A 17447-nucleotide genomic window follows, 5' to 3' on the forward strand; every position below is an offset into this window, starting at 1 on the left:
AACATCACCGTCTCCTCACCCACTCTAAGCATGAGTTTCCTCTCGTGTATATCAAATATTGCTCTACCCATTGCTAAGAATGGTCTTCCTAGGATGAGGGGGACCTCCTTTTTCTCCTCCATATTCACCACTATAAAATCCACAGGAAATACAAACTTATCCACTTAAACTAACATATCTTCTACTATTCCCTCGGGTATTAAGATCGTCTGGTCCGCAAGCTGCAAAGATATTGGCACCAACCTTATCTCTCCAATTTCTTTCTCTAGTTTTCCGTAAATAGATAAAGACATTAAATTAATTGAGGCACCAGAATCACATAAAGACTTATCAAAATTAAGAGTCTAAAGAGAAAGGTATAGTAAAACTCTTTGGATCTCCACACTTTTGTGGGAGTTTATTTTGCAATATAGCGCCGCAATACTCTGTAAGCTTGACCACTCAGGTCTTATCTATTTTCCTCTTCTTTGTCAGGATCTCCTTCATAAATTTGGCATAAGCAGGCGTTTGTGAGAGCACTTCTATAAATGGAAAATTTACATGAACCTCTTTCAGCACATCCAGAAATCTTGCAAACTGCTTGTCCAGAATTTCTCTACATAGATTTTTAGGGAAAGGTAAAGCAGGCATATTCTTTCTCTCTTCAGGTTCCTCCCTTCTATATTTTTCTTCCTTCTTCTTCTTCTTCTTCTTCTTCTTCTTCTTCTTCTTCTTCTTCTTCTTCTTCTTCTTCTTCTTCTTCTCAGTTTTCATTGGGCCTTTCTTCTTGTTGTCATCATCACTTTTCAGTTGTTCCCCACTTTCTTTTTCAATTATCACATCTTTCTGGATTGGGGTGGGATCCTTCAAACTTGCCCACTTCTCAAGGTCACAATATTCACTATTGTTTTGGAATTTCTCTTAGTATCAGTGGGGGGGGGGGAGTTCCTGAAATCCTCTCAGACAATAGAGCGGCTAGCTGCCCAACCTGTCTTTCTAAGTTTCGAAAACCGGTACCTATTTATTTGATAGTTTCTCCATGTTCCCGTATAGATGCGCTATGAGTTTCAAGCCTCTCATTAGTTTTCAGAATGAAGGCCTTCATGAGATCTTCTATGCCAGACTGAATGGGCTGTTGAGGCTGAAATTGCTGCCTCTGCTGATTTTGGAAAGATGGAGCTCCTTGTCCCTGGGGTCTAGAGTTATTTTGTTGCCATGCATTCGCGGTACCCCCAGGTGAACTCCATGAAAAATTGGGGTGCCTATGACACATTGCATTAAAATTGTAGTTTCCCACAACATTCACTTCCTTTGTTGAGGTTTGACACTCATGAGTAGGGTGTCCTCTTTCACATATATCACAACCTGCGTGAGGCTCACTTTGTATCGATGCTAAGGTCATCTTTCGTATTTCTTTGGCCATAGTATCAGGTTGTATCTGCACATATGTCTTAGCATCAACTTGGTGAACACCAGTTGATCTTCTTCTTTCAACACTCTCAGAGGGCCACTGATTTGTATCTTCAGATAAGTCATCAAGAATTGTGACTATCTCCTCTGGAGTCTTCTTCATCAATGGGCCTCCAGCTACATTACTCAATGTTCTATGTGAGGCCCGTGTCAATCCATCCCAAAAGTCCTGGAGTTGCATCCAGAGTTCAATTCCGCTATGTTGACACTTTCCAACAATCTCCTTAAACCTCTCCCATGCTTCAAAAATAGTTTCATTTTCTTTCTGGAAGAAGTTATGGATTTCTCTTCTAAACTTGCCCATCTTAGCTGAGGAAAAATATTTATCAAGGAGTTTTCTTATCATCTCCTCCCATTTCCTAATTGATCCTGTGGGTAAGCTTCGAAGCCACTGCTTTGCATCATCTTTGAGAGAAAAGGGGAATGCCCTTAGATACACTGCATCTTGTGACACACCATTATATTTAAAGGTGTTCATAATCTCCACGAAGTCCATTAGATGTGTGTTTGGATGTTTATTTGGCTTCCCTCTAAAGACACAACAATTTTGAAAGGTTTAAAGCAACCCTTGCTTCAACTCGAAATTGTTGGCTACAATTGGAGGTGGTCTAACAGTTGATAAACCTTGATTGTAGACCGATCTATCATAATCGCCAAGTGGTCTCCCATGCATGGGAGTTATATTTCCGAACTGGTCTGCACCAAAGGGTTGATTCTGAGCAATTCTTCGACCCCTTTCTTCTTCATCGATAATATGTGCATCTCTAATATCTGCTTCCTCATCATCCCGTGCATCTTGTTCTCTTCGTTGGGCTGCCTCTCTTGCAGCCAAATCTACATTATCATCACCGATTCCAGCTATATCTTTGGTTGAGGATTGCCCAACCTTTTCTGATGTCTCGGTGAGACTTATTTCCTTCCTCAACTATCGTAGTTGTTTTTCAATTTCTGGCTCGTATGGTAGCACTTCCTTTGCAGAAGTTTGAGTCATGCACAAATCTAACCTGTAACGTGCGCACAGTCAAAGAACACCAAACGTAAAAAGAGAAAAATAAAATACAAATAAAAGAAAAATTCTTCAAGTAGCACTACAAATTATTTCAAACACTATTGATTGCCAATCCCTGGCAACATCGCCAAAAGTTGACGAGCTCGAAACACACACTTAAATTATGCTCGCTAATCAAATATAGTATAGTATAATATCGTATCCACATGGATTGGATTTAAATAGTATTCTTGTAGTTTCTAGCTTGATTACTATCCAAGAGGATCAACAGTTGTGATCTATATGATTTCTAACAAAGAATCTAAAGCTATTGACTAATAATAATTGGAACAAGGAATAAGCAAAGAAAGTTATCAGTGGGAGAAAATAAGGTTTTGATAGGATAGGTACAAGAGAATTGTTCGGGATCTAACTCTAGATAATTCACTTTTAACGTTCAAGTGCGTCTCTCAAATTCACTCAATTATTAGTTCAGACGTTTAGTAGAAACTCCTCTCTCGATTAAGTCTCAACCTCACGAGATGAACCAATTTAATCTTTGTGAATATATGCAAGAATGTGTAGTGTATTGGTCTTTAGGAAAACCTCTTTTGATTATTCTCCTAACTAGGTTTAATCAATAATTCAACTAGTTCTTTCGATTACTTAGAAGAATCTATAAACTCAACCAACAATGTAATGCAAAGATATCACAAGTTATGCCTCTCTCGATTACATGAACAAGTGAATATAGATGCAATAATTAATTCATCCAAAAATGATTCGATACATAAAACTAGAGTTATAATCCACAAACAATCATCAATACACCAAATTCATCAAACCCTAAAGATAACTACTCCATAGATATGGGGAAATTCATCACAAATAAAATTGAAGTATAGGAAAATATAAATTTGATCCAAACTCGGGTCTTGAGTGAGGAAGGAATGATGAAATCCTTGAGCTTTTGCTCCTCCAACTCATCCTTAGCTTCCTTAGGTCTGAAGTATGTCAAAATTCTAGAAAATAACGATTTTCCATGTATTTATACCAAGTAGGGTCGGGCCCAGACGAAATCACCTTCTCCTAGCCGAAATGGGAAAATTACTCTATAAAAATTGCATAGGCATGCATAGTGGGGAAATCCAAAGAGTTGGTTTTGACAGGGAGTAGGAATATTTCGCAGCCGCGGCGCGCCATGCGACGCGACAGTGAGAGTTTCTCAGAATAATTTTTTTTCTTGCGTTTTGACATCCAGACTTGGTTCTCGACCCCTGAACATGATCCCAGCTTAATCCCTTGAGCTTTTACTCACACGTCAAAGCTCCAAATCACTCAAATTCGTTCCATAACATCTACATAGCTCGGAATCACTCCTACAAGGCATAAAACACACAATAAGTGCAAAACACTAGCAATTATAGCACATAACGAATAAAGTGCAGTAAATTAGAGTGCAATAAGCGACTAAAATACGTAATTATAGCCTGTCATCATTTGTATGAGCGCATCAGAGAGCGTTAGTATGATGACCCCCATTTGCTTGTCCTAAAGGACATGGTGCAGCACGACGATGCCAAGGAGGGTTCTATTGGAGATAATTGGGTATTGTGAATGTAGGGCCAGATATGTGTGCCCAATAGGGATGGGTTGCGTGAGTTGATCCTTGAGGAGGCCTACAATTTGCGGTATTCCATTCATCCTGGTGCCACTAAGACGTATCAGGATTTGAGCCAGCACTATTAGTAGAGGAGAATGATGAAAGATAGAGTGTAGTATGTGGCTCGGTGTTTGAACTGTCAGCAGGTGAAGTATGAGCTTCAGAGGTCGGGCGATTTGCTTCAGAGACTTGAGATTCCGAGTGGAAGTGGGAGCATATTACCATGGTTTTTGTTGTTGGTCTCCCGCGGACATTGAAGAAATTCGACGCAGTGTGAGTTATTGCGGATAGGCTGAACAAGTCGGCACATTTTATTCCGGTGTAGACTACGAAATATTAAGAGCAGCTAGCTCAGATCTATATCCATGATATTGTTCGTCTCCATGGTGTGCTGGTGTCCATTATCTTCGACTGAGGTGCGTAGTTAACATCGCATTTCTAGAGAGTCGTGTAGTGTGGGTTAGGCACACATGTTGAGTTGAGTACATCATTTCATCCTAGTCAGACGGGTAGTCCGAGTGCACCATTCAAATCTTAGATAATATGCTACACACCCGTGTTATGGATTTTGGGGGTTTATGGGATCAGTTCCTACCACTTGCTGAGTTCTACTGCAACAACAACTATAAATCGAGTATTCAGATGGCTCCTTATAAGGCCCTATATGGGAGGCGTTGTCGTTCTCTAGTTGGTTGGTTTGAGCCGGGAGAGGCTAGATTGTTGGGCACTAATTTGGTTCGGGATGCCTTAGAGAAATTTAAGTTGATTCAAGATCGGCTTTGTACAACACAGTTTAGACAGAAGAGTTATGCTGATCCGAGGGCTTGTGATGTAGCATTTATGGTAGGAGAGAGGGTTTTGCTACAGATTTCACCCATGAAGGGTGTGATGCGGTTCGAGAAGAAGGAAAAGTTGAGCCTTAGGTATATCAGTCCTTTTGAGATACTTGAGAGAGTTGGTAAGGTGGCATATTTCACCCGGTGTTGCATATTTCCATGCTCCAGAAGTATTATGGTGATCCGTCCCATGTATTCGATTTCAGCTCAGTCCAATTGGACAAGGATTTGACTTATGTTAAGGAGCCGGTGGCCATCTTGGACAGGCAGGTTCGAAAGTCGAGGTTAAAGAACATTGCTTTAGTGAAGGTTTAATGGAGGGGTCATCCGGTCGAGGAGGCGGCCTGGAAGACCGAACATGACATGTAGAGTCGTTATCCTCACCTTTTCGTCACTTCAGGTATGTCTCTATGCATATTTGAGGACGAGCGTTTGTTTTAAGAAAGGGAGAATGTAATTACCCGATCAATCGTTTTGTGTATATGAGCCCCGATTCAACTTTTGATGCTTCACACATGTCTATTTGTGGTTTTATGACTTACGGGGTTGGTTAATTTCATTCCGGGAAGGTTTTGGGTTAATTTAGACACTGTAGTTCATGGTTTAGAAGCTTAAGTTAGAAATATTGACCAAAATTTGACTTTTGTGAAAACCTTCTCGGAACGGTGTTTGGATGGCTCCGATAGCTTCGTATCGTGGTTTGGGTTTTGGGTGTATGACCTGAATCAAATTCAGAGGTTCCTAGGTTGATTTGACTTATTTTGACAAAAGTTGGCAATATGAGGTTTAGAAGTTTTTTCAAGTTTGACTTTTTGGCTATCAGGTTCAGAATTTGGTTTTGGGACTTGGAATAGGTCAGTTTTGCTATTTGAAATTTGTCTGCAAAATTTGGTGTCATTTGAAGTTGGGTTGATAGGATTTGGACGCTTGGTTACAATTTTAGAGGTTCTTGAACTTTTGTTTGAAATTTATGTGTTTTGATATTTGATTCGTAGTTCCAGATGTTATTTTTGTTTTTTAATCCCGCGAGTGAGTTCATATCATATTTTTAGACTTGTATGGATGTTTGGTTTGGAGCCCCGAAGTCTCGGGTGAGTTTCAGACTTGTTTTGGAATAGTTTTGAACTGAAATAGGTTGCTAGTGTGCTAGTGTCTCTGATGTAGGCATTCTTCGCAATTGCGAGGGTTTGTAATTGCGAACCTAGTGTCTATAACGACCCGGCCGGTCGTTTTGATTATTTTATCCACGTTCCCCTATTTATTGCCTCCTGTATGTTAAATTGTGGTTATGTGACTTGCCATGATGGTTGGTTTGGTTTCGGGTGAGTTTCGGAGTGAATTGGGACACTTAGTCCAATGGTTAGAAGCTTAAGTTGAAAGAGTAGACTGAGTTTGAATTTTGTGTAGACGACTCCGGAATGGATTTTTGATGGTTCCAATAGCTTTGTATGGTGATTTTGGACTTAGGAATATGTCCGGATATTGATTTGGAGGTCTGTAAGTCGTTTGTTTCTCTTGAATTGGCAAAAGTTGAAATGTTGAAGGTTTGGAAGGTTGAGAAGTTTGATCGAGAGTTGCCTTTATTGATATCAGGTTCAGATTTTGGTTCCGGGAGTTAGAATAGGTCTGTTGTGTCATTTACGACTTGTGTGCAAAATTTGAGCTCATTCGGGGTCTGTTTGAAATGATTTGGCGTTAGTTTTAGAAGTTGAATGTTCATGGATTCTATAGGTTTGAATTTGGGTGCGATTCATAGAATTGATGTTGTTTGATGTGATTTTAGGACTCGAGTGGGTCTGTTATGTATTTTGGGACGTGATGGTATGTTCGGACGTGGTCCCGCATGCCCTCGGCATGATTCGGGTCCATTTTGGGACTTAGAAGGAATTGATGTTGCAACTAAGTTTCTGGTGTCATCGCACCTGCGGTGGGCTTGGCCGCAAGTGCAGAGCCGTAGGTGCGGCTGGGAGATTGCAGAAGCGAAGGAGGCTGGCCAGGGGGAAGGTTGCAGGTGCTGACACCTGGGCGCAGCAGCATACCCGCAGAAGCGGCAATTTGTCTACAGAAGCGAAATCTGGGTGAGCCTTGAGGGACCGCAGATGTGGTCAGGCTCCTCATTTTCGAAAGCTCAGGTGCGCTTTTTCGGCTGCAGAAGCGGAATATCAGAGTTTAGTTGAGGCCACACCTGCGATGGATATTTCTACAGGTGCGGAGTCGCAGTTGCGACAGAGAGACTGCAGAAGGGGAATAACTAGGCAGAAATAGAGAAGACCGAGGGTTAGAGTTAATTTTCACACTTTGAGTTAGAGAGATTGGTTTTCGGCGATTTCGGAGGGGATTTTCAAGGATTGGATCAGGGTATGTGTTTTTGACTCGGATTTGCTTATTATTCTTGAATCCATCAGTTTTTTATCATTTAATTAGTATTTTGAGTTGAAAAATTTAAGGATTTTTGTCAAAATATCCTAAACTATAAATTGAGGATTTAAAGGTCGATTTGAGGTTGAAATTGGATAATTTTAGTATGGTTGGACTCGTTATTGAATGGGTGTATGGATTTTGTAAGTCGGGTTCCGAGGTGCGGGCCCGGGGTTGAGTTTTTGATTTTTTTTTTAAGATTGCAACTTTATTATCCGGAATAGTTTTCTTTGCTTTGTATATTTTGGCTATATTCGAGCAGCCCAGAGTTGGATTTTCGCGGAAAAGGCTTACTAGTGGGTTGATTTAACTTGTTTGAGGTAAATATCTTGCCTAATTATTTGTGGGGGAACTATCCCTTAGGATTTGGGTTGGTCGTGCTATTTGTGTTATGTGAAAGCCGTGTACATAAGGTGACGAGTGAGTACACAGACTATATGTGGTATTTGACCGGATTAGTCTATTTAGACTCTTTCTATGCCTTTAATTGAATTGTTATAACATGTCATATCTTTCATTGTTAATCTACACTTATATTTGTTTATCTACTCTCACATGCTTATTTGACGTTGTAGAACGTGTTCTACCTCTTACTTATTATTTTGCTCTTATATGCTTTAGTTGAAGTTATTTTTTCCCTTATTGTATTGTTAATTCTTTAATTGTTGAACTAGCTTACTTGAAGTTGTTATTTCATGGAATATATTCTTGTTGAGTAATTGGTGTTGAAGTTGTAGTTAATTGTTGAGATATATTTCTTGTTGAGCTATTCACTTTTATTTCATTATTGTTGAGATTCTTGTACACATTGTGGATGAGCCATGAGCTATTTTTTATGAAAACATTGGTATTGTTGACTTTGTGGCAAGTTGTGGCATATGGGCACTTGTGGTACGAATTGTGATTGTGTTGTGATATTGATACGCATGCGGTGGTATAAGGCTAGGGGTTGAAACGCATGCGGTGAGATAAGGTGGGATTGATATGCGTATTGCTAGTAGGGGAACTACTTGAAGCCACATGGTGTGATAAGGTGGGCTAAAACGCGGGTAGCTATTTCGAGAAAAATAATTTTCAAAACTAAATGCAAGGCTCCTGCAGTGATATAAGGAAAGATTGTCATTGAAATTGAGAAATATGAATAGGAGGGGGTACCTCGGTTGTGATTCTTGTTGTGTATTTCATATTGAAAAGAGTTGTTGGTTGAACCGTTCTTGTTGCTTTTATTCTTCCGTGTCTTACTACTTTTGTCCATATTTGATTATTTGTGGTTCCCATTATTTGCTTCCTCTTGTTTCCTTTATGCTTACAAATTCTGTCATTTGTTTACGTTGTTAAGCTGCTTTGTTATATTTCATTTCTTTGCTATCCGTTACTTTTAGTTATTATATTTTGTTCCGTTTATCTTGTCCTAGTAGATGTCTTAACCTGGCCTCGTCACTACTCTACCGGGATTAGGCTTGATACTTGTTGGGTACCGTTGTGGTGTACTCATACTACGCTTTTGCATATCGTTTGTGTAGATCCACATACATCTGCCTGTGCTGGATGCTAGTGATTGATTGCTATCTTTGGAGACTTCAAGGTAGGCCTCTTCGACACCTGCAATCCTCCCAATCACCTTCTGCTATCTCTTATTACTGTTTATCCTTTATTTAGAGAGTGATGTATGTTGAGATCTTAATATTTTCTGTAGAACTTATGACCCAGTCTCACTGGGTTTTGGGAAATATTGTATTGTGGTTCGGTATTGATATCTTTCAGAGGCTTAGTTATTTATATCATATTTTCGGTCTTTAATTATGCTATATTCTCTTGTTTGTTAGGCTTACCTAGTATTAAAGACTAGGGGCATCACGCCATCCTAAGGCCAAAAATTGGGGTCGTGACAGTGTCGCAATTGCGACATCTGCAACTGAACATAAGGGCTGGAAAGTCGGGATTAAATCTCATCTTTCATATTTAGAACCCTAAACTCGGTAGGAGGCGATTTGGAGAGGGTATTTTCATCTACAAATATTGGGTAAGTAATTCTAATCATTTTCCAACTATATTTCATGATTATATCTTAGATTTAACATCAAATTTATGAGAATGAAAGAGGAAATTTGGGGATTTTGTTAATGTTTTGAAAAATGAAAATTTGAGTTTTGAGAGTCGATTTGGACTCGGATTTGAAAACAAAACATACATATGGGCTCGTGGGGTTATGGATAGTCGGAATCTACCGTTACAACCAGGTTTTGATCAGGAGAGCCCAGGGTTGACCTTTTTTGACTTTTGAGAAATTGTGTAAAGATCATAGCTTTATCTATCGTAATTGGTTTCCCTTTCTTTGTTTGATGATATGAAGTCATTTTTGGTTAGATTTGAGCCGTGTGGAGGCAAAATTTAGGGGGAAAGCTATTTTCAAGGGTTGGATTTGCCTAATTGAGGTAAATATCTTGTCTAACTTTGTGTGGGAGAATTACCCCTTAGGATTTGGGTTGTTTGTGTTATTTATGTTATATGAAAGATGTGTACACGAGGTGACAAGCGTGTGCATGGTCTATATATGGTATTTTGACTGGTTAAACTTTTAGACTTCTTCCATGCATTTAATTGAATTTGTCATACCATGTTATATCTTTCATTGTTAAATTTACTATCACATGCTCTATTTGACGTTAGTAGCACTTGTTCTATCCTTTATTGTTGTGTTGCTCTTACATACTTTAGTTGAAGTTGTTACCTCTCTTATTGTCTTGTTACTTCTCTTATGGTTTAATTACTCTTACTTAAAGTTGTTATTTCATGGGAATATCTTCTTGTCACGTTATTGATGTTAAAGTTGCGAAAGCTATTATTACATTGAGGTTGAAGTTGTTGATTGTTGAGATATCTTTCCTTGTTGAGTATTTCTCATTCATTTTCTATCATTGAGATTCTTGTTCACGTTGTGGTTGACCCGTGGGCTATATGTTGTGGTAACACTGGTATTGTTGATTCTTGGCAAGTTATGGCATATGGTCACATGTGGTTGATGTTCCATTTTTGGAGTTATTATGAGATTTATCGATCTATTTTATTATCTTACTTTTTGTTATTTCTGTTAAGCTATCAGTGAATGTTAGGCTTAACTAGTATTAGAGACTAGGTGCCATCAGGACATCCTAATGTGGGAAATCTGGTTCCTGACATGGATGCATAGTTTTAGCTCTACTAAATTTCCTAGTTTTTCTTTTGATGGATTCCTGCAAGTCTTCACTTTTTCTCCTAACTTCATCCCTTCATCTACCAGCCTCGGTGGTGATACTTATTGATAGATTTTATGGGTCATTTCCACTTACTATTTCTGATCTATGTTGTAGTTCTTGTAGAATGGCACACTGCGGGCTTCCGTTTATCTAAGAAATAAAAGCAAAGGTAAATATATTAATTTCAAGCATCATATTTTTAATCTGCAATATTTTTCTATTTTTGTTGTTATGGTGACTATTCATACCCAATTTTGCCCTCATATTATATGAATATTATATATACTTTTAAAATATTATTTTTCACTATTATCCACTTTATTGGGGGTTATATAAGTATTTCCTGTAATTGTTCCATAATTTTTAAAGACTTTAAAATTGATTTTCTTGCATTTAAATTGTTCAAATGTTTATTAATTACCCTTTTCAAATTATCTTGTGATGACTTAATCATCCAAATTTATTATTTACATCCACATATATATTTTATAACATTTCTTTTTACTTCATTACATGTAGTTATATTTGTATTTTTGAGCTATTTACATTTTTTGCAATAATAGCCTATATTTTACAACTAATTGCATTTTACTATTTTATTTAGGGTCAAAATAACTTTTTATATATTTACTACATTTAGCTATTATTTGTAAATACTTATTTGTTTAAATAATATTTTTATACTTATTTGGCTATTTTATTAATTTCATTATTTTAAAATCTGGCCCAAGTTATGCCTAATTTTCAGACCAATTAAGGTCCAAACAAATGAGCCCAACCCCAATTAACCCCCAAAAGCCCATAGCCAAGCAACCCAATAAACCTGCCCATTTGCGACCCGACCCTAGCGCCCTTTAATCTCGGCCGTTGATCTCAAATGATCAACGACCCATAAGAAATCCCACATTCTCATATCCCCATAACCCAAACCCTAAACCCCATTTACCGTCTCCACCGCCTTCAAACACTTGCCATTATTCTCTGAGAGAAACCCTTTCCGACCTAAAGATCCTCATCGCCCTTCCTCATACGCGTTCCTACGCGGATTCTACTTACCTTTTCTGTTATTATCATTCATTTATGGTAACGTTCGCTACCATTATACTTATGGCAAGTTCGATCCTCACAAATTTGGCTTTGATTCTATGGTTCTGGGTGCGTTTATGGCTCTATACACTGGAGAGGAGAAAAATCTCTCTTGTATCTAGTATATCTTCATTGATTCCGTCGTGATTGGGGCTTGTGAACGATTTTCCCTGAATTCGATTCCAACTAGGGTTTGGGCTTCGATTCTTCCTTTACTGGTTTATCATTGATTGCATGTGATATTTTCTTTCCTTATTTTGTTTTTAATTGATTTTTTTCTATGTTTGTTCGTTAAACTTCTACCACTATATAAACCCTTCCCCAAATCCCCTAGGAAAAACCTTAATCACTGCTATTGCTATCCTACTCTCACATATTCTACAGTTATGAAACTTGAGACCTTGGCCAGCTGAAAGCCAAGGCCACCGGAGTTCGATTGTTGCTCTTTCTCAGTGCGAGCACTGCCCAGGGTTCACTTGAAACCCTTGGGAACTTTGACGCACTGAGATTCTGGGAGTCTTCCTGTTCTCTTCTGCTACTGCTAATTGAGTTGCTGCTAAAACTTAATTTCATCATTTGCTTGTTCGTTAATTTGCAACTGGAGAGTATCCTTGACTCTTGCAATTCCATTCTCTTTTGGCTCGTAATCTGTAGATCAATGTTACTTGAACATCCGTGAGTAAATATGATTTTTCTACTATGTTACCTTTGTTTTCAATCTTGTTCGCCTAATGACATTCTGTAGTTTTAACACCTCAACTCTATTTAGATTCTAATCTTAGAATCATGAGTAGTTAATTAAGTTGATTCATGATCTCTCTATGTTTGCCCGGTTCGAATGTTAAACCTGATTAATGCCTGGTGTGAGTGTATCTTCATACTTTGTTCTGAATTCTTGTGTTAAAACTTTCTAGTAATTCATACCTGCCCATAAATTGTTGAATGTGCTCTTCTCTTTTCATGCTAAGTCATTCATGCATAACTTGCTACTTGCTTACTTTCTTAACAAGATCACATGGATTCTGAACTTTTCAGAAAAGAATGTTTCTCTGTCACTTGTGAACCCCAACCCTGTACTATAGTTGCTTGCTCTACTATAATTTTGTTGGCACAATATTGCCGTATAGGCCCATGCCTGCTAGTACTAGGTTTGCTTGAGTTTAATGCCTAGTGTAATCTTTGATATGCATAATTGAACCTGCCGTATGTAATCAACCTGCATTCTAAGAATTAGGAACTTGCTTGCTAATTAGTTGTTATGCTACTGTTGACCCTGAATGTTCTTATTAAGCTTTTCCTATTAACGCCCCTGCTTGACATGGACTGACCCACAATTCTTAGTTATGTTATGCCCTGCATTCTTATGTTGAGATCCTCTTGTAAAGATTACTGTTGGTCCCCGCCTCTCGCGCATGTCATTGCTGCTTCTTGAATTAATCCATGACCCTGCCAGCTTTGAGCTCTCATGCTAGTTCCTTTGCTTTATGGACTCTTGTATGCCGGATTTCGACAATTAAATTATGTGTGGCCTAAGAAGCCTGTTACTTTGAACTTGTTTGCTAACCTAAAAGCCTTGTATATGTACATTCTATACATTCTGCATATCCTCTACATCTTATGTGTGTTTATGCGATGTTCAAGTGTGTGCATTATCATTGGGATGTTTAGAATTTTGGCTCCTACTAGTTGTAGTACTAGGGTCCAAATGTGCGTATGCTCCTCCTTAGAATTTGAGTTATCTTAAATGATTTTAGTTTGCACGAGTTGCCATTCGTGTCTTAATTATCTATAACTCGTAATGTATGGGCAATAGAATTGTTTTGTTGGGCTTGAATTGCTGAATCTGATTCTTGGTACTATAGTTTTAAGCACACTGTCTGCGCCTGGGATATGGGCCTGTTCGAATTTTAAGCCTATTCGAAGGCCGAGATACATCGCTGGGTTATTTTACATTTATGTTTAGGCATGTATTTATTCCATTTGGCTTTTATAATTTGTATAACGAATGATGGGGAGTTAATAAAAGGGGCTGGGGTATTCTAATACTTGCACGAAAGGGTAGAAAGCATGCCTAGAGGATCTCTGTGTTCTATTTGCTATTACATCTAGCATGCCCTATTTGTTGCACACTAATAGGAACCATGCCTACAGGAATCACGCACACACTTCACTCAACTTGTCTAAATGTGTTGCTACACTTGTTTCCATGTCTACTGCTCAACGCTTTAGATAAGCATGCCTATAGGATACCATAATACAATGCCTTTGCAAATCTAGATATCACGACTATAAGGTTTGATAATTTATCAACTGCTTTATTGTACTTTTGTACTACCTCACTTAGATGACATGCCTATAGGAATAAAAGCGTTATAAAATCAAGTCTATTTGTCAATTGTTAGAAATCCTGCCTATAGGATGTTTATCGATGCTGCTAATCCTGTGTTTTCAAGCGACTTCACTGTCTCACTATGCGATTATTAGAAATCATGCCTATAGGACACGTTTATGAAATTTATAAATGTAATTCATAATTTTGGGATCGTTTCATCGCGCAAACAATTGGAAATTATGTCTATAGGATTTACAATGCCTGTAATCTACCTAACCATTTGTCTAAAAATTGCAGTACTTCTTGCATAATACCAGAAATCAGAATCACATAGGAACCATGCCTATAGGATTTAACGACTCAAACATGTATTAATCCTGAAGCTGTCTATTGCGTAACATGAAATATGATCGCGTGCTTTTGTGCTTATGTGTGGAGGTTAACTTGAGCCTTTTATTGCTATTGTGTGCAGTCCTATCTGTTTTGAATGTCGCGTAGTTTTATCATTTTGAGCAACCTAAGTAAAGTCTATAACTACCTAATAGTAGGTCCAAAACCTCTTGGACTGTAGGCATGAGACGAGTAGTGCACGCATAGGGTATGGTTTAGAATTGAATTAGAGCGCCTTTAAGTAACAACTTCAACATAGTAATTGGGTAGCAGGAGATGATAGTCTGTGCCCGGTGAATAATATGAGCAACCCCCTGCCATAAGGGAGCTGCGAAGTATTATTTATGTTGCATGGGGTGATCCTTTAGGCTAAAAAACTTAGGAACCCCCTTTCTTTATATATTTGTTATTTACAATTAGTCACCTAACATAGATCAATGTAGTTGTATCCTTGTATAATTAAAGATTTGTACCGATTCTCATGTGTTATGATAAGACTCTTCGACTTTGTCATGACCCAAGCCGAGGGGCCGCGACGGGTACCCTGTACCTTACTCAACCGAGTACCAACATAGCATATCATTCTTATCATACTTTCATTGGCAAATGGGCCAAACGGGCCATCATAGGCTAACCAGAATGAACATGGGGGAGTGCTCAATATAGAACGACCCAACCTGATATAAAAACTTGCACATGTGACATACGGGCCTATAAGGCCAACATGATAATTTGTAAACTCAGAACATAGGCCGACAAGGTCATACAATCTTTCATATATCTGACATCTGTCTACAAGCCTCGAATAGTAAATAAATATCATAAAGGTCGGGACTGAGCCCCGCCATACCAATCAATACATGTCCTAATTATACTGACCAAATAAGCAACTCCGAAGCAAATGGAGCGCACCAATATCTTCTGCTGAGCTTATAGCCTACTTGGAGGACTCTCGACCTGTCTATAGGGACCTGCAAGCATGAAACGCAGCGTCCCCAGGCAAAAGGGACGTCAGTACAAATAATGTACCGAGTATGTAAAGAATGGAAATTAGTAAATAATAGACATGAGAGAAACATGGAGTAAAAGACTCGACATGTACGTCTGCATAGCTCTGTGAATCATTTCATTTTTATAATGTCATGCGTATGCGTATAAATGTCATATCATACATAGGTATATGCGTTCATAACATCATCAAGCCTCTGAGGGCATCCCATCATATCATTTCAGCCACTGTGGGCAAATCATCAACGTATACCAGCTGATCTAGCGGTGGTGCGTATATAACGCCGTAACCTTTTCCCATATCCCACATACATATATATATATATATATATATATATGCGCATATATAATGCCGTCTGGTCATGGGTCATTGTACATGTATAAATGAATGCAATGCATGAGAAGTACGTCAATAAAATCTCTCGGAACGTCAGAAGACCATTATACCTCTGATTAATATCATGAAACAAACGTTATCAACTTACGTATTTTCTGAGACCCATGAACAGACGATATAATAGTAAGACATATGGGAATTCAAGAACATAGACATCGCTAATACTTCTATGAATATAGTCATTTATGGAATTTGTTCATTTTCTTGTTTCGTTCGTGTCGTATAGATCATGCCAAAAAGAAATAAGGGATAGCCTTAACATACCAGAAGTAGGGAAAAATCCGTGTGATATTCTTGAGAAGGTTTATACCGTAATCCCTTAAAATTACAAAATTTCTATTCGATTTATTAAGGATCCGTACCCTTCTATGTTAGCTTTAGATTACTTTCAATGTTGACTTCAGGTTGTAGTGAAAAGTCTTCTAGTGTCAGCACCAACAGAAGCAAAAATGGGATTTACATGCACGCTTGGTTTATAAATTTCAGAAACTTCAATTGCATCCAACGTCACAATGGACTTACTTGCCATTACTTGCCACCTAGCCAAAATGACTAAGAGTCATTTGGTTAAGAATTGGCTTACTGCGACGTGGGGGTGGGGTGGGGATTTTAAATCTTTATCTACTAATTTATTAATAAATTAGGTAATATCCCGCTACCCGATAATTAACCAATTACCCACATAATTAAGAATTATCTCAAATTACTTATAATACCACTCACTATTAACATACTTTATACACCTTACTATCATGGTCATGTGGTACCTTGTATGGCACTAGTCTATAATTATCGGGTATTTTAGCTCGGGCCGTATTTTAACCCAAAATGTCAAACTTTGACAAAATTCATTTTCTTCGATTTGCTTACCCTCTCACCTTCACGAATTTACTTATCACTTGTTTGAAGTAGCATAATGCTTTCAAATCTCAAAATAATCTTATTCCCAAACTTACCTCGATTAACTTACGACAAACTTTATCGTACGAAAATGCGGGATGTAACATCTCATTTTCGAGCTTCCATTAATTTATTCCTGGTGCACTTTCATGTACGAAAACATGGGGTGTAACATCATTCTCCCCTTTGGAACATTCGTCCTCGAATGTTAACTGATGCACTTATCATTCTCATAACCCATAGCTCTTGCGAATACTTTTATATTCTCCTTCCCATTTAGACAACTGTTCTTTGAATAAATCCGAAGGCCAGGGCACTCCCCCCTTTAGGCCTATTTCTCACACCACGGTCTGTGGTCGGAATTCTTCCAATCTCTTAACTCTTGCTACCTTCTGTCATGCAGCCTGTACGCCATTTTCCTTGTATGTACGCTTATGCGACTCTTCTCTTCCTTTTTTCCTCCAGTTTGTTTTAGCCAATCTCTAGGCCTCACTTTATAAGCACATACAGAGCTTGATAAGATGTGTCTCTGGGCATCAATAGGTATACTGAAGTTCTTTGCTTGATACTTTATTGAACTTACGAATATTGCTATATCTTATTTCATAGGCCCGGTTATCCATTCGTATGACTTTACTGCATCTAGGTAGGTCATACTATACCATAACTCTTACTTCGATTTATCGTTACTGAGGTCTGCTACCGAATTCCATGTTACTTTCATTGCTTATCCCATATGTATAA

General features: G+C 38.3%; 1 non-coding gene across 1 annotated transcript; it reads left to right on the forward strand.

Annotated features, from left to right (window-relative positions):
- Positions 1-1640: 1640 nt before the first annotated feature.
- LOC117280184 (small nucleolar RNA R71) lies at positions 1641-1747 on the forward strand. Its single transcript, XR_004510672.1, has one exon. It is a non-coding gene; the product is annotated as a small nucleolar RNA R71 (small nucleolar RNA).
- The last annotated feature ends 15700 nt before the right edge of the window (positions 1748-17447 follow it).

The sequence above is a fragment of the Nicotiana tomentosiformis genome, chromosome 9, assembly GCF_000390325.3.
Source record: "Nicotiana tomentosiformis chromosome 9, ASM39032v3, whole genome shotgun sequence".
In the NCBI taxonomy this organism is placed as follows: Eukaryota; Viridiplantae; Streptophyta; class Magnoliopsida; order Solanales; family Solanaceae; genus Nicotiana; species Nicotiana tomentosiformis.